This window comes from Ursus americanus, chromosome 5, assembly GCF_024610735.1.
Source record: "Ursus americanus isolate L20-20 chromosome 5, mUrsAme1.1.p, whole genome shotgun sequence".
Classification (NCBI taxonomy): Eukaryota; Metazoa; Chordata; class Mammalia; order Carnivora; family Ursidae; genus Ursus; species Ursus americanus.
Genome location: NC_142131.1, coordinates 20,477,416 through 20,496,480, shown reverse-complemented (window position 1 = coordinate 20,496,480; position 19,065 = coordinate 20,477,416). Strand labels below are relative to the sequence as shown.

Genomic DNA, 19,065 nt, shown 5'->3' with positions numbered 1-19,065 from the left:
CTAATTATAACCATAATTAGTCAATTGCATAGTTAATTTTTCAAAGTCTAGCCTTCCTGCTAGAATACAATTTCATGAGGTTGAGTAAGAATTGGTTTTGGTTCACCACTATTCTCCCAGTGCTTGGCACAGTACTTTGCACATAGTAGATGCTCAATAAATATTTGTTGAATATATAAAGAAGAAATCCGGAACAACTGCATAATTTTCATCATCATGTCTCTCTCTAATAGCCAAGTTTCAAGTAATCTGGCCTTATTCTACCTATCCACAAATATTAATCACCATTACTGAGTATAAACTTCCTCTCTCTCACTCTCAAAAACATGCTTTGTTCACTGATGCATTCAGGTCATCATAAATCATTTTGGTTTTCTGGGCCACAATACTTTCCCTTCTGTCTTAATTCTACAAATCTTTCAAAGTTCAAATACAAAGCTGCAAATATTACTTTCTTTACTAAGCTTTCCTTAGGTATTCACAATGATTTATCTTTACTGTACATTCCTATAATACTATTAATGAGCATCCCAGATTTCAATAGTCGTACATTATTCACTAATTTTTCATATTTATTAATCTAGTCTCTTCAACCAGATGTTAGGTTTCTTAAAGTTAGCATCATTTCTTACACTTTCTCTAAGTCCTCTTCCAAAGCTTTCCATCTCTATATCTCCCAACCCTACACTGCCAAACATATAATTAGCCCTTCGCACTGTATACTCTGATAAAGTACTCAATACATACTTTCTGGTTAATAGATTTTCTATTAGCCCCGAAATTCTTCATTGATTTCCTCATATTTAGCTCTACCTTTAGTGTAGTAAATAGTATGGCCACTTACACAGTGGAGACTTCTATTTTAATTAAAAGTCAGAAGCATGAAAATTACCTGATAAAATATATAATCAGAATTCTCTTCTTTGCTTTATAATGAACTCTGCCGACAGCATCAGTTTGGATCCTGATTTTACCGGATTCCAGTCAGTCACGATGTTCAAGACACATGACTTGAGAAGTCTATTATATCTCCCGGGGAATCATTTGGCGCCTTTTTGCACCAACATAAAATCCACTGTAGCTTCCAAAAATGCATTCACAGACTAAAATAATACCTTAATAATATGAAAGAGTTAATGGGCTTAATCAAATGTTTAACCCAACTCCCAAATCCTAACATTTTTACTTGGCAGTGCACCCTGCCGCCTGCGGATCTCTCTCTTACTTCAACGGTGTTTGACGCCATTTGCACAGCCTCCAGCCACCCTTCAACCTCTCTTCCAGTTACAACTTTGGGAGCCACCTTTCAGCCATCCCCTGCCCCCAAAATCAAGCAACACAATTTTTTTTTAAGCTTTGCTCTGTATTGCCAATCAACCGTGAGCAGCTACCAGATTTGACAGAATTATTCCAAGGAGGTGGAAGCTGCCGTCAACTGCCAGGCCAACATGCATCTGCAGGCCTCCTACACCTACCTTTCTGTGGGCTTCTCTTTCAGCTACGACGATGTGGCTCAGGAGGGCATGCGCCGCTTCTGCCGAGTTGGCTGAGGAGAAGCGTGAGGGCCCAAGAGTCCCTTGAAGATGTAATTAACCAGCGCGCTCGGCGCTGCCGCTGTGACCTGTTTCCCGTAGTACAGAAGCCGTCTGAGGATGAGTGGCGTAAAAGCCTGTACACCGTGGAAATCGCGGTGGTTCTGGAGAAGAACCTGAACCAAGTCCTTTGGGATCTGCGTGCCTTTGGTTCTACATGCGCAGACGCCCTTCTCCGTGACTTCCTAAATAACCACTTCCTAGGTCAGGAGGGGAACCTCATCAAGAACATGGCGACCACCTGGCTAACCTCGCAGGCGGGCTGGCCTGCAGGCGGGGCTGGGCCAGTATGTTTTAGAAAGGCTCACCCTCGATTATGACTAGAAGCCTCAGGAGCCCAGCAGGCTTTGAGGGACCCCTCTGGCAAACCCCTGATGCCAGGGCTTCTGCCTGAGCCTCTGCCTGCAGCCACTAGGCAGCTTTTTCACCACCCTGGAACCCTTGCCTAAATTGTGGAACAAATGGAAACAAAAAAGCTTTTTGAGGGGCGGGGCGTTGGGGGGGGCGGGGGAGAAGAACATTCTTTCTCAGTGGTAGATAAATAGAAAAGGGCTGGGCTTTTTTGGTGACTCACTTTTCTAACTGCCTGGTCTTATGAATATGTATACTTATTCTTTTATGGACTCAATCTACTACTGGTTATTTTCTGAGAACCTTAGAACCTTATTGGTGGGAATAAGAGCCCTGTAAACATTTCATTGATTTGAGCTTCCCATCTTACGTTTGTTATTTTTAACCCATGTTGTATGAAAATGTGAAAAGATACATTTTCACTGATTATACCAAATGATATATTCCAATTTCTGCTCGAAATTATAATCAATGATTTAAATTCTCTGTAACTATTGGATTGCAGGTTAGACACTCAGGTTAATTTTTAAGTCATAGGAGCACTGTTTAGTTACATAACCATATCTTTATTCATAATGCCCTAGTATTCTAAGGAAAGAAATGGAGATTTCAAAAATGGTCCTAACATAATTAAGAAGAAGGTCAGGCCTCGGGGAGACTCTGACTCACATCTGTTTCTTTATCATTAAAATTGTAAGCATTTCAGGCCATTTACAAACAGCACGCTTTTATGAATTAGATATTTGAATCAAAACAAAGTAAAAGAAAAATATTAAAATTCCTTGTAAAATATTTCTTTGGAATATGTTTTAATAATTCTGTGTTTTAGGATTCAGTTCCCATGTGTCCAGTTAACTTGGCTGTGTTCTATGAACCACTTGATATTCCGTATATCAAAGATAAGATCTCAAATATATATGTAATTCTCCTACAACTGAACTTTGAAAAATCTAGATTACAAGTTTCTTTGCAGTCATCACTAACCCCGAAACCAAACAGTGGTTTTATTCTATCCAGGAAAGATAATCTCATCAAACCTGGGCAGCTTCAAGAAGGCTTCCATGTTGGGAGAATCAGTCTATCTAAACCAATTCCTTAGATCCATAGGGTAACAGCTAGCTATCTCAGAAAGATCAATCTCATATTTAAATGTATTCATTCTTCGATTAACAAATAATCATTGAGCATCTACTATCTGTCCAACACCGTTCCAGGTGCAGGATATTCAGCAGTGAACAAGATCAGTAAGTTTTCTACTTACAAACCTTAAATTCTGAGTGTCTATGCAGGAGGGAAGTAGGGTGAGTATAATAAACAAATAAAGAATAATACTGGTTATAAGGAAGATAAAATAAGAAATTGAAGTAAAAAAAAAATTTTCAAATGAAAGAAACCTGCCATAGAAAAAGGCACATCAGGAGCACACTTGTCTTACACGGTAGACCACATACATACAGTACATTATGTAACTGGATAGATAAGCTACGCAGATATAGATTCATAGCTACATATTTAAACCACACAATCTTTCTTAGACCAAACATTTCATGGTGTAGGTCACTGGTCCACAGTGAACAAGGAAAACAGTATCACTTTTTCAAAATAATAGATTTCTCATAAAATTAAAATTTTATATGCTTAATAAGTAAGGAATTTTTTACTATAAATGCTTTATAAGCCAATTACTAAAGATAATTAACAAGCAGAATCAGTAAAATGTTCTAAATAACTCTTAAAATATTTGTTCAATTTCACTTCAGAATATATATATGTGTGTGTGTATATCACACTCTACTCATCTGCCCTGAATTTTATGCAAATTCCAACTAAATTCCCTGTATAAATACATACAGAGCAAACTAGTACAATAAGCATAATTACTCGTGATAAAGAGCAAATTTTACATAAATGACCCATTCCTATTTTCTATATGGTTTATACACTTTCTAGAATGTATTTAGAATCACCTGTTTTTTGGGCCAATTCTCTACTTACACAAATGTGGAAGATAATATAAACTTCTAAAAAATAAATTATTACTATTATATTAAATATCAATCCACATTCCAAAAAAGAATGTTACATTTCAAAATACACTAGTAAAGTCCACTTTTATTGTTAATTCATCCATACACATTATATACATGGCTTCATAAATACACCACTGTATTCAAAAAAATACCTCTTAAAGACAACTAAATTGGCAGAAATGTTTTTTAAGAAGCATACAATTAATTTCTGATCATGACAGGTATGTGTAGACTAGAGAATTAATGAAAAGCAAAGCATCTTAAACTAACAGGTTTTTAATGTTATCAGTTTGATTTTTCAAGAAATACATGTCATTTATTTTCAAAATGAAATGATAGCAATACTTTCTACACCCTATCAACTGTATTTAGAATAAGATACTCATAACTTTCAAACACAGCTTTTACTAGCCATCACTTGTCATTAAATGTAACTGTATATTCGAGAGCTTTCTAATAATAGCCTTTAATTAAACCAAGGACTGTTAGAGGGTTTCCGTTGCCCTTTGAAGTTCTTAATTATTACTTGTATCCAGCCTTTTATGGTACACTTAAGGTTAAATTAAATAATTTAAATATACCTTGAAGAGAAATATGAAGACTTTTGCCTGTTTTAATTAAATCTCTGAATTTCAGGATTTGAAAATAATAACATATGTTTTGATTTTTTTTCATGGCCGATGGTAAAATGCTCGCTATATTAAACAACAAAAAAAATGGTAGCTTTTTATGGGACTAATCGCTAAGCAGATGCATGTAAATGAGCTATTTTCTATGCATGGTTTCCAAAAGTGCTAATTAAATAGTTGGTATTCAAGGCTATGCTCGCTCATTGTTTAGTGACACACAAATCCAGCGATGTGTGCCAGCAGACATTTTAAGTTGAATGTTTTCTCCTCTACGGCCTTTGTCATGAAATGGTGGCACCATGATGAGAACACTAGTGTAAGCAAAACATTGAAATATGCTTTAATAATGTTTTAACCATGTAGTGACACTAGTCTAGTTTTCTAATGAATTTTTAATTTCTTTTTTCTTATAAGGGTGGTATGAGTTATCGCTGATGCATATTAAATCATATACATGAGTCATTTTCTCTAAATTTGCATAAAATGGCTAAATGCTAATGCACCAAATGGAGCTTACTATATGTGGTACAGCAAATATTCCCTTGAAGATTTTCTGCAATCAATCTCCTGTATTTCATTAGCAACCAGATAAGGTGTGGTCTGCAGAATAAAAAAGAAAAGTGTGTAGCTCATGAACTTATGAGGCTTCAGATGATTTCTACATGGTGATTAGAGTGGATTCTGCAATTAGAATTTATGTAGGTAAAACACACACACACACACACACACACACACACACAGAGGCTTCTTTTAAAGGCACAGTACAAGAGTTCTGAATACAGCCTTGCAATGTTAAACAATGAAAAGGTACCATTCGATTATTGTGATTTTCTATGGCTGTAATTAAATGAAGGAAAGCCATACTTTACATTTAGTGTTATGTGGTTGTGTAATCCTTACTCAAATTTTATAACTCAAGATTATAATTTCCCTACTATGATTATAAAAGAACTTAAAAAATACCCATCGGTGAATTTTTTTTTCCTGCCAACTTTTCCCTTTTTCTTTGTCAAGTAATAGTGAGGAATTTCTACACTGATGTTTAACATTTAAGCGTGATTTCTTCTGTCACCAAAATACCCTTACTGAACTGGTATTAAGATCACATGCCATAAAAATTGCATCATGGTGATAGTATTATTGGCCAGACCAGAGATGTTTCCTTGAGGAATAAACTTGTTGTTTACTCTACTTATCAACCTTTTACTTATCTCTCCATACTTCCACCATCTGGGATATTTTTTTTTCTTTTTTTTTTTTTTTAATGATTTTTTATTATATTATGTATCTGGGATATTTTTTAACCTGGTGTAGAAAAAAAATTGGGGGAAAGGATGGCTATTTAAAAATAAATGTATGCTTTACCCTACAGTTATTTTGAATTAGTCTTGATAAATAATTAAAGAATGCATAATATATTATTTAGATGCCATGGTCTTAAGAATTTGAGTGGTATTTCAAGTACAATTATAGTCATTTATTTATCAGTAGAAAATTTACATAATCACACTTCAAAATCCAGTGGACTGGAGAGATATCAGAAAGACACCCATGACTGTGGTAATGACTCTGAGCATTAGATTAAGTTAATAATGTATTGATGCACATGATATTCTAATATCTAGCACTGCAGTATTTGATCACTTAAAATGATAAAAGCATAAATATTTTTCTCTTTTCAAACTACATTTTATGCAGAAGGTTCTTCATAATATAAAAAGCAATTTGAAAAATCAAAATTGAATTAGACAATCTCTAATAAAATGGAGGTAGTTAAGTTGAATTTAAAGCCAAATTTCTATTTCTATTGGCCAAGAAAATAATTTTGTCTTAATAATAATTATTGGTTAGCATAAATTACTGTTCATGTTATTTTGAACTGATGATATAGACCTTAAGGCTGAATTCCAGAAAAATGACAGAAATTCAAGTCCTCTCTCTTGTCAGTGGGCACCGCATGCAAATGGAGGGATTACCTCTTGGAAAGGTAACACACTTTCTGTTAGCTCAGTCATGCTATGGATTCTTCCTTAGCAGCTAGTCCATGTGAGACAAATTTGGCAGAAATATATGCAGTATTTGTACTATGCTGTTTGAATCACTAGAGTCCCATGTCATATCTGCAAACTCAGATTTTAGACTATAATTGAGCATGAGACTTGAGTGTGAAAATCTAAGCTACTCAGCGATTTCTAACTTTATTTGGGGACAGCTAAACTTGTTATTTTTTTATATTAATCTAAGTACCTACAAATTGTCTTAAGAGTTACTTTATAAAACAATACAAATATGAATTCATCAATTAATCCCTATTTCCTTGCTGTCTAGATATTTTCACTACCAGAATCACTCAAGAGGCATGTACTACAGACCCTAAAGATAAAGACCTATCAAATTATTTTTCTTCCATTCTTTTCAAAGCCACTTGTCATGATGATAACTTTATATTTAAAGCTCCTAAACAGTTTTCAAACTATTCCAGACTGTTCAACATCCTCAACTTCAGATTCCTGTCAGCCACTACTAATTTAACTTTGTATATAGATCATATATTTCAAGGATAATTCAATACTTTAAAATGATATATATTGAGCAGCTTCTATGTACAAACTATGTGCTTTCTAAAAATAAGGCCTAAAATCCATTATTTGAGCTCCTCTCAAAGACTGTTAAATTCATGCAACAGTTTCAGGTACCTTCATAATGCTCACTGAATTAAAAATAAGGACTAAGTACACTTTTATTATTACTATACAAGAGATGTAGTCCTGACAGGAAGTAAGTGCATAGATTCTGAATTTCAATGATATTAAATCTATCATTGTCCTCATGAAGGCATTACCTCCAAATAAATTATGGTAAGTTTTTTTTTTTCATTAGACCAGGGTCGATAAGTGCATAAATTAATTATATTTGAAATATTTATTCAGGGAAAATATTTCTTAATAATACTGGTTAGCAATTCTTCAACTCATTTATATATGTGCATGTATGGTTATATATGTAGATTATATTTTTTCCCCTAAAAGACAAAGATTTGAGAAATATCCTGCGTAACATTCTGCAAATCATTTTTGTGGACTGATTCAGAGGAAGTGCTTATTATTATTATTATTATTATTAGCACACATTCCTTTTCCCAAGAGGTTCATTTACAAGTTTTCACCATTTATTACAGTGATTAGCATCTATAGTTATTTCCAGTCTCCCACTAGCAATTATATAAGACATAAACATTTTAACCTTGTCAAGTTTGAATTCAAAACTAAAAAAAAAAGAAAGAAAAATCCAAGAGCCAGGTGGCAGTTAAAATCCTCCTGATAGCTTGTTTTCCCAGGGCCAGTGACTATTAAAAGAAACTCTGAGAACACAAGATATCCGTCAGATAGCTACTTAGTGACAGAACCAAATGAATATTGTTAGGTGAGTGTTTTAATAACGCAGCATTTTCGAAGCATTTTTCCAAGATTATTTCTAATTGGCCCTGTCATAAAGTAGTCGAAAACTGCCTTAAAACAGTAATCAGTTTGAAACCAGTTGAGCAAGCCTATGACAGGAAGTTGTTAATAATATGCTTCGAAATTTACCTGTGAAATACTGAGCTTGACTACTTTTGTAAGAGAACTGAAAGTAAACGGCCTTTGTAATGCAAATCGATCAGTAGCAGAAAGCCACCACCGTGGGAATCCCACAACCTCACCTGAGCTTGCTACAGACCTTGGTGCACTCTTTGGTGAATGAAATCAAACCTGCTTTACATGTAGGTAAATGTCCTTTAGTGTCACTAAAGCACAGCCTGTGGGCTGTGGCGCGTACACGTACACCAGGAAGCCTGTGCCCTCGTCCCAGTGCTCGTGCCCACCTATCCGCAAGATCGCCCGCAATCTCCCAGGACGAGTGACCATCACCTGAAACGAGGACCAGAGTGGCTCCTCCTGTTTCCGCCCTCTTGCGCTGCTCCAAGACCCTCCTCTTTCCCAACCTCACCCGAGGTCCGCAGAGCTGGACCTGCGCCGGACGAGGTGGATTTAGCCCGGTTAGAGTTAAGATGGTATCATTAGCTGCGCACAGCGTGACTTCCCACTAATCCTCTCTGCAACTTACAACAAGTTTAAATGTCCATGCATGATGTTATTAACTGGCTTTAGTAAGTGCTTAAGACCCAGATCTCTTTTTAAAGTAATCTCTGAACAAGTTCTACTGTATCCACCCAACAGGGAGATTAATATTTCCTGCAAATCTGATAGGGAAGAGATGCGCGCTGGGTCCAGAATGGGCAATGGGGCAGAAGTGGAAGTTGATCCAGGGAAGGCCCCAGAGCGGAGTGTGCTCACCAACCCTGGTTCCTGATTCAGAAAACTTCCTTCTCCAAGAGCTTCCCAGGGTATGTGTGGGGGGAGGGTTGCTCTTTCCTTTAGCTTTTCACTAGGTTAAAAAATGGGGGGAGGGGCGCCTGGGTGGCACAGCGGTTAAGCGTCTGCCTTCGGCTCAGGGCGTGATCCCGGCGTTATGGGATCAAGCCCCACATCAGGCTCCTCCGCTATGAGCCTGCTTCTTCCTCTCCCACTCCCCCTGCTTGTGTTGCCTCTCTCGCTGGCTGTCTCTATCTCTGTCGAATAAATAAATAGAATCTTTTTTAAAAATGGGGGGAGGGGAGCACAATATCTTTATCAATGATATTGATCATATCCAGGGAAGATTCCTGGGCAGAACTAGTGCAACAGTTAGCAAAGGAAAGCCCCTTAAACACAAGTTGCCTGCTAGCTTGAGTAAGGGGCCCTGCGAAGGAGGTGGCCGCAGCTAGATCCCTTGCTCCAGCCGACGTCCTGACGTGACTAAACCCCGATGCCACCCTCATGCACAAGCCCAACTCAGAGATTCCTAAGCAACCGCAATCCGGAGCTGGCGCAGAAGCAGGACCGAGGTCGCTGGTGAGGGGCCGAAGGGCGGGCAAATAAAAAAACAGAACAGCCCTAGCGGATGCAACTCAGCATGCCAGGCAGAGGAAGGCTGCCGGCCCCCCTCTACGGTTCTCAAACCTTGGAGGGCGGGCGCGGGAACTTGAGCTCGCGCAAACTTGGGAGGCCTCCCAGCCGGCTACCTGGGCCGCAGCGCGCCCCCCGCGGCCCCGCCGCGCGCCGGCGAAGAGCGCGCGCCAGTCGCGGGAGCGCGCGCGCCGGCGCACCAGCTCCAGCAGCTCTGGCGGCTCTGGCAGCCCGTCTCCCGGGAAACACCAATCAGACGCCCGCTTCAGGAAAGGGCCGCAAGCAGCCACAGCTGTAGGAGGACTCTGGCTGTTGGCGGTCACCGGGAGGCGTCGTGCTGCCCGGCGGCAAGCCGGCAGCCTTCGCCGCTGCCACTGCCTAGCCCAGCCAGTTCCGCAGCCAGTCACAGAGTCGGCTGTCTCCTCTGTGCACCGCCCACGCCAAGCACCTTGCAATGCGACTGCTAAGCCTGGCTATTTTTAGATCTCAAGAATGCGTTGTGCGGGAGCTCAGCTAAACCTCAGTCAAACCACCAAACACAGTGATGTGCTTCTCTTTGAACAAATATGGCTCTGAACTCCATATTTCCCTGAATAAAGTCGATTATCTTCACTTTTTAAAGTCCCACCCCCTGTGGTCTGGCAGTTGGCTGCAAAGCGGAAAGCCACATGCTCCCACCTCAAAGATGGTCATCACCTTTCTAAGGAAGTGCACTAACTCTCGCGACCCTGATTGAGGGCAAGCAGACATTCTTTAGGAGCAATCATAACTATATACTTTTCATTTCCATTCCATCTTTAGAATTAATTCCACAATAAAGTCGAACGATTCCCAAAAGGGGTGAAATGGGTTCTCTAAGCAGATGAGAATGAAGGTTTCTGCTGATTTCTGTACTAGGTTAACTTGTGCTAAGAAACCGATGAACACAAAAACAGGATAACAAAGCCATCCATTAAAATCTGGAGACACTGAAGAACTACCTTACATGCCCTGTCACTGTAGGACCTGTTCAGCTGTCTCGAAGTACTAACGTTAAAACAATTGGGCCAGCATTATAGGTGTCTTTTTCCTCATTAATTTCTAAAGGACACCTTGTCTTTGTTGCCCATCTCACCACCTCCACCCCCATCATCCATCCAAATGCAACATCATATGTAAGGTGTGTTTTACTTACCCTAACTTACTAGGGAAAAGCTAAGTCACAGCAAGACAGTGGGAAAGGGTATGAATATTCTTAAGCTACAATGGCATTTCCAGAGGAACAGACCCATAGGAAAAAAATTAGATAAACAGTTACACATTGTTTCATCATTTTCTAGCTACATTAGAAAATAAAACCTTTGGCTTTATCTCTCCATTTCTGAAAAATTCAAAATTCTCAAAATGCTAAACTGTCTTGAGCCGTTTGAATGTAGTCTATAAATAGGAAGAACCTTTAGGAACGTGATATATACTTATCCTTATCTCTTATTCAAGTGGTTTCTTAATTTTCATCAAAGACTATACAAAATCAAATTAGAATTCATATTTTTCCAACTAAGAAAATAGTTTCAATTTAAAAATTAAACAGCACTGGTGGAAATGTATTGTTTAAGAAGACTTAAAGAAAAGCCACTTTGAGAAAATAATTCATTTTGAATGTAAATAATGCTTTTATCTCATTACTATGCACATTAATGGTAACTTCACTAGGGGGCTGATACTGGTGGATATATCCACTCACATCCTGCAAAGATATTGCAGGAGTTTTTCCTGTGTATCTTTTTTTACCTCTACCCAATTTCCACTTTTGTTGTTGTTTTGGATTTTTCTGTATGACTGTGTTTTTATGTTATATCCTTTATGATTCTATTATTGAGTGACTTTTCATTGTTAATTTTCTAGTAGAAAGTAGGACAAGGAAAATTAGTTGGTTATATCTTTATATTCTTTCACAAGTGTCATTTTATTGGCCAATTTTTAAGTATTTCATGAAAAGATTCTAGATGTCAAAACCTGCAGTTAACGCTCCTGTTTAGAAATACACAAAATAATACCTTTGACGTTGGCAACTCAGATGTATTATTCAGCAAAACAGCAATTACTCATTGTTTTGCACTTACATGTTAAGAACTATGCGACACTTGGTGACACAATAACAAAATTGCAAAGTCAATTATATTTAAAATAGACATCCCAATAAAACATACACAACCAACTCCTTTTACTCTTTTGAACTGTTCTGTTTCCTTTTTCTGACTGTTTACAGTTAAATCGATTATGTGAATGTTAAATCTAGGTATAATAACTGATTCACACACATCATGAGAAAAGGAAAGTTAGAAAATGGGGAGGAGGCGTAACACAAAGGGAGGTGTATTCCTGAGGGTACCAGAATCCACGTAGGGAGGTGCCAGAATGTTGCATATTTTTGGAAATGTACATCTATGATGTTCTTTTGCAATGTCAATCATAGTGGCAAACTCTGAAAGAGCAGTGTCTGCCAAAATTTCAAGCAAAATTTAGGCTAGATTCATACTAATAATTCTAAGCAGAGCTAAAGCAATAAAACCCAAGTAGAGTCAAGATCTTTATATCTAAGAAGGGAGGGTTTCAGGTGGGAGTAGTTGTTTGTTTTATTCTATTTTAATTGCATAAGAAGCATTTTTGTAACTTGAACTTCCCAGTAATGAATTCCGTTTCTCAACCCAGCCTGCAGCCTGAATTGAAGTTCCCATCAGAAAATTAAAATGTTTGTCTGGATAAAATAACTTCTAAATGAACTCTCTATTCCTTTTCGTTTCTTTTTGTATTTTCTGCAATGTAGCCCCTCGCAATGATATTAGTTCTAGTGTGGGAAAATATTATAATTGAGATCTGGTAAGTTATTTGCAGACTTCAAGTTTTTCTTTACACTGTGCTGACATTTAGTACAGCCCTGGTGAGGAAAACAATACTACCATTCATAGCTCTAGACGTAGATTTCAATCGACTTAAGCGGGCACAATGAAACTTGGTCATTCACTGGTTACCCATATTGTGTTCTCAAATTTTCTCTCAGCAAAAGTATAATGACTCAGTATTGTATGGTTGCATAGACAAGGGCTCGGAACAAGAGACACTAGTTTTGTCTGACGGTGTGAGAAAGTCGTGAAGGGATCTTTTCTTCCAGATGGTGTTAAATTCAGCTGCCTTTTTAACATTGGCCTTGCACAGCAATCTGCTGCTCCCCTTTCACAAAGACTGCGCTTGGTTCCCACTAGTTAACATGCATACTCACGCAACCTGCAACTTCACTCCAACTGTTTTACAATGCAGTGGTATGCTAAATAAACTTGATCCGGTTTCTGCCAATGTTAAAACTAGCTTTCAAAGAACTACTTAACTGATATTTACACTTCTTTTGACTTATATGTACATGCCTTTGGAATATTTCAGATTTCAAAGAAATATCACCTTATTATAAGGTCACTGTAGAGATTACCTTGGACATCCTTCAGACCCATGCTCAGATATAGTACCTCTCTTCAACACACACAAATAAAACAAAATGTCAGAAGTTTGATGTGCAATAGAAAAAAGAAAAATTGGGACATGTTGCAGCAGGAATAGTGGAACAGCAAAAAATAAAATGAAAATAATAACATTGAAATGTATTTTTATTGATCGATAAGTCATGTAACATTAGTATGGTACAAAGCAAGTTTGATATGACAATGGCAAACACATAATTATAATATTGTTTATTTTCCTTAGATGCTATATTTAACACGTTTACATAAAAGACCAAGATGTAAGCAAAAGCGTCAGTAATTTGACTCCATTGAGTGCTTTCAGTAAACAATAGGTTTCCCTAGCAAACATCTTATTGCCTTAATTGAACCTCCTTGAGAAAGAAAACCACACACTTTGTAATGTAAATGTTAATTGTAGTAGACAATGGTTCTAGGTAAATAGCACCCCTGGACATGAAGTAAATGAAAGGAATACAGGCACTTAACAATGAAAGGTTGTTTGCACAAACAGTGCTTCAAATGTAAATAAACAAGGGTCTTCTCAACGGTCACTACAGTAGTAAAACTTTGGCACGTGTTCAGCAGCCATAATGAGAATTTACGTTAATAAAGTCTCTCAGAGTTTCTAACTGAAACTAACAGTGGGTTTACAGGATTCTCCAGTCTGGAATCTTATAAGGTGCTGAAGCTACAAAGGAAAATGTAACGGTTTTGAAGAAAAATTGTTTATTTGGGATTTGAGATTGTCAGTAATCCAGGCCACATGGAAGATAACAGGCCATTTTAGGCATTTTCTTACTGCAATGTTTGTATTTACATTTAACGCCTATACAAATGTTTGCTATGACACATGGAAAAATGTAAGAACTTTTATGAAAAGATTGCAGTGGGGACCTCCAAAGCCCCAAAGTTTCTGCTAAGTATAGTCATTTTTAGATTCAATAAAAATGGCTGTATAGAATTCATCTCACTGGGATGATACCAAAACAACCTTTTATCATATTACTATTGTAATTAACTTTCTGTAGGCTGATGATTTTATAGTTTTACTTCCAGTGTGTGTCTACTAGCATAATTAGGCCAAGTTCCTAAAGATATCATGTTAAGGGGTAAACAGCCTGATGAAGTGATAATAATGTCCACTACAGAGTATGTATTTTTTAGATATAATCCACCCAAAACAAAAGCCAAAAGGTGGTCACAAGGCCAAAAGTACAGACTGAGAATTTGACGTGAAGGGCAGGCAGAAACAGGACTTTTTGGGAACTGCTTTCTACTAGCTTTCCTTAAATATTGAAAATCTTGAGCAAAGAAGAAAGCTGAACTTAATTATGGCCAAATTAAACAGCGGTTATAAAATTAACAGAAACAGACAGTATGCAGCAGCTACGGACCAGTTGGTGGTACCATTTGGGAGGCTGCAGATGGCTGTGGGTGGGAAATGCCTCTACTTTCTTAAGCGATGGAGATGAGTATGGTGTGTGCACTTGATGTTTTTTTCATACCCCCACCCCCCAACAGGGCTGTCTGTCATAGGCTGCCGGGCCCGCTTTACCACTTGCCCCCGAGCGTGGGAATCGGAGCGTCCTGCCGTTCACATCTCCTGCATTCCGTTTATCGGAATCAATTAGGCAGGACAGACCCTCAGATTCCCCACCCCCTTTCCATTTTTGTCAGGTCTATATACGTCCTAATTATTTCAGTTTGGGATGCCAGAGCTGTTTCCTGGATAGACCTGATCATCCTTAAACAAAAAGAGAGGAGGCGCACACGTGGGTTGTGGCGTAAATGTCACTTTCATTTCCAATGCTAGGCGCAGAGTAAGACAGAACATTTTTTTAACACTTTGACAAGAGGGGAGGCGATCTCGTCTCCATCATGTCTTTCTGCTTCAGTAGCTTCCTCAAGGAAACCCTCTTGGAACAGAGAAGCATCTGTCCTTGTATTTTGAATAGAAGAATAAAAATCAGCCTTTGCTTTTTTTTTTTTTTTTTGCATTTTCTCTGCTAGCTGTATGTCCTCAGAGATACAGATTGTTAACCTTCCATTATAAACTTTTCTGAAAGTCTAATTTCATATAATTTGACATACAACCCCAATACGTGTAGTCCTCAAGCATAATCTTCAAATTTTTCGGGGGAGGGGAACCTCAGAAGGAAATAGCCTAGGTCTACCTACTATGAAATCATTTTTAAACTAGATACCAGACATCTCTACAATAGCTTTCTAAGGGGGGAAAAAAAACACCCTCATATAAACTTTTGTCTTAAAGTAGGACAAACTACACATGCATCTTTACTTGTTAGCACTATACAATTCTCCTTTGCAGCTGTAACAACCCCTCTCAAAGTACCTGGCACCTTTATATTTTGGCATCTGTGTGTCACTTAGTTTCCTCTAACCCCACCTTTAATCATAAGGAAAAAGAACAAAAGCAAACACAAAAACAAAGTTAGATTCAATAAGGATTCCTGACCTTTCTGGTTTTTACTGTCTCTTGGTTGTAGTCTTTCATTCTCACATGCTCCCCGGCGATCTTGAAGGAGTTTTTACTTTCGGTTATCTAGCTTTATGAAGACCAATACACTCATACAGCTAGATAACCAAAGATAACAACTCGCTTCCCTCACACGCCTCTGTCTTCCTCTGGCCAGATTCCAGATCCCGATCTCTCTGGTAGAACCGAAGAGTAGTCCTCCAGGACACTTGCCGGGCGTAAGATTCCTTCTTGCATGTAAATATGACCTGGTTTCTGTTTGTGTGTGCGGCTAAAACATCCAAACGAGATCTGTTGCTTTCAAAGTTTATTCCGAACTTTTTTTTCCTTTCAGCAAGTAATCTCCGGCAGCGTTAGCCAACAATTCATCTATGAATATCAGAAAATAAACCCAGCTATTAAGGTGCAGCAAGCGGTTACGAGCGAGCAGCAGCATCCGTCCCTCCACAGGCCTCTATTTGCATTGTAAATTGCTTCATTCTCACGCAAGACTCTTTAGCCTCTCTCTATAGAGATGTATAAAGCCAACGGCAATTTCCAGCGCAGGTTAAGGAGGAAGGAAAAAAAACATCCCATTCTATAGAAGAGGTGACAGCTGATTCAAGGATCTGCTCCTGATCCTTTTGGGTTAGGCACCGTGAGCGGTTTACCAAGCGGTGGCAGCTTGATTGCACATATCTCGTGTGTGTGTGTTTTAGGGGGAAGATCCTCGATTTCACAGGGCTTCTAGGCTGGGGAGGAGAAGATGCCGTCTTGCTGGCGTGCTGCTGCCCCCGGTCTGAAAGAAGGAGAAAAGGGCCATCATTGGAGGGGCTTTCACTGCCAAAATGTGGACCAGCCCGGCAAGGTCAAAGGTTCGAGACCGCGGGAGACCAAGGTAATGATGATGTCATGAGAAATCTCAAGTACACGGTTATTGATATGCATCAGTGATCAGCCAACTGCCCCACGCCTCCAGCCCGAGCAGCGGCCGCGGCGGCAGCGGCAGCGGCAGCGGCGGTGGCGGCGGCAGCACTGCAACAAGCCCTATTTTCTCAATCAACATCTCTTCCGCTAGCACTACCGACCGCTCCAGGAAAAGCAACCCGCGGCCTTTTACCTCTTCGGTGCTAGTGTAGATCGCTCTAATATCCAAAGACTGGAAGAAATCTCTCTCTAAGGACAGATAAAAGCATTTCAGATCTGGGGAACGTCTTTGCCTGCATTTCTCTTCTGGCAGATTGCATGGGCAGACAGATGGAAGGCACTTCGCTATTGCTTAAAGCAGGGCCTTGCTTTCTGGGGCTGGGAATCAGATCTGTATTACGCAGTGAGTCGATGTGTGATTACATTGACAATTTGCTCTGGTGGTGTGTTTTTAATGGCTTCACAGCTCAGTCATGTTTTGTATCTATGTGCCATGGCGATAGGGCAGCGTATTTTGTTTGCTCTGTAAGTTCAAACGGAATGCTCTAAGCAGGCCAACTTCATCCTGGTTTTTTAAAAAAATGACTCTGTACAGGGTGTGTGCCTTAGAATGTAGCACAGGTAAACACTGCAGAATTAGTTTCTACTGTTGTACACAACTCTGCTGTAATGAAAACGCTGAGCCTTTGTTCATAATTTCAAAAATCAGTTTTCATACAGAAGGACAAAATGTACTAGACTTCCTTATGAAATTATGAAAAAAGTATCCTTACGTCAGGAAAATGACAAAACACCTGGGTGTTAAGAGCATAACTCTACCCCACCTTTCCCTGCCCCACCCCCACCTTTCTTCTATCTAGATGAGAATATTGTTTTATTAATTAATTAGCCTCGTTCCTTTTCTTGGGACTCTTCAAAGTGTAAATATGGTCACTTTAAAGAGCTCTTTTCTTCTTCTCCTTCATTGATGGGTAATCTATGTCTAATGCGTCTATGCTATGCACAGTTCCAATACACAGATGCCCCTGAACAGAGTATCTAAGGTGCAGTCCACATAAGATGCATAATCACCATGGGCGAACTTTATGGATTGTTTTCCAAAATTGGGAGTCATGTCTGGTGGTGTTACTATTCTTTAAAATATATGCTACACGCGAATGTCATAAATCCTCATCTTCATTTCACACATCACTAGTTTATCACAATACTCTCATTTCTTCAGGTTGACTATTTTGCCCATGACTAAAACACTTCAGAATTAATATATCCTCTTTCATTAATTCAGTAATTTATTCCTGTAAGACATGAGTGTGAATATGCTTACCAAGTTACATACAGAACACACATATGTAAATCCTATAGAAAAGACTGACAAGTCCAGAACACCAAAATTGCTATGAAAAGCCCTCAAACTACAGTTCACACAATAATATTACACCAATTAAAGATACGATTAAGAAACACAGGCGCCAACTTTCCCTTAGATTTTTTATTTACTTTTTTGGGTGAGCATTTATGTTCTGATTATTTAGAAAAGACTAAGCTATGGAAATCACTCATCTACTTTTCTTATCAAATGTTGGTCTAAGAAGTATGATCAGAAATGGCTGCATCGGGTTACATATAAAATGTACGTGCAAACTACAAACTAATTCAGAGAAACACACTCCCATAGAGTTACTGTTCCTTCTTGAACTATGAGGTCACAACATAAACGAATGGACAGAATTGAACACATGACTGAAGCACATGCCACTTTGACATTATGTAAAACTGTAAAGAGCTTTGCTGCATTGGAAGATTGAGAGTATTTCGGCCTTGCCTTCCAAGACCTAGAAGCAGAATCATTAGTGATTTGGCATGTACTACATAAAACAAGCATATGATCAGATAAATTCAATTCTTTAAGTCAAAACCCTAAGAAATGCCAGATATTTTTAGAATATCTTTTTGCCTTATATACATCTGGGTGGGGGTTGGTGAAAGTGGAGAGATGTGATTCGTGTATGTCTATGTATGTGTGTCACCCCATATTTGTGTGAATTTGCAAATTAATGTGGGTATATTCCCACATTTAACAATCAAATGCATTTTTAGAACCCAAGTAACTACCATGGAAGCCAAGACACTGAATATTTGAAGTGCTTCTTCAATTAGAAGCTACAGAAGATACTGTCTTAAAATAGCATCTTCTAAAGCAATGCCACATAGTCACATGAACTGACTCCAGGACTGGCCCTCATGCATGCCACATATACCGTCGATGCATTGTGAGAGCCCCAAAAAGTGAAAATTAACGATTATGAGCAGTCTGTTCACTAGCCATATAGCCAATTAAATATTTTAGCTCTCCATCCTCTTTCCAGGTATGGAGAAATAAAAGATACCCAGCAAGGCTTAACACTGAACACCTGATTATTTTGAATATTGCCAAGGTTCATGTCATGGTTTGTCATATACCTTTCAAGGACTTTATTATCCCTTAGGATGTGAGCCAGTTGAAACAACTGGGCTGATTTCCTAGCAATGCCTGCCATACATTGTTATGAGCAACTATTAGCACCTACATATTTTTATTTCA

The 19,065-nt window shown here is 38.6% G+C and overlaps 1 pseudogene; it reads left to right on the top strand.

The window, feature by feature from the left end:
- The first annotated feature begins 1,136 nt into the window (after positions 1–1,136).
- On the top strand, positions 1,137–1,916 carry LOC148110048 (ferritin light chain pseudogene; annotated as a pseudogene).
- The last annotated feature ends 17,149 nt before the right edge of the window (positions 1,917–19,065 follow it).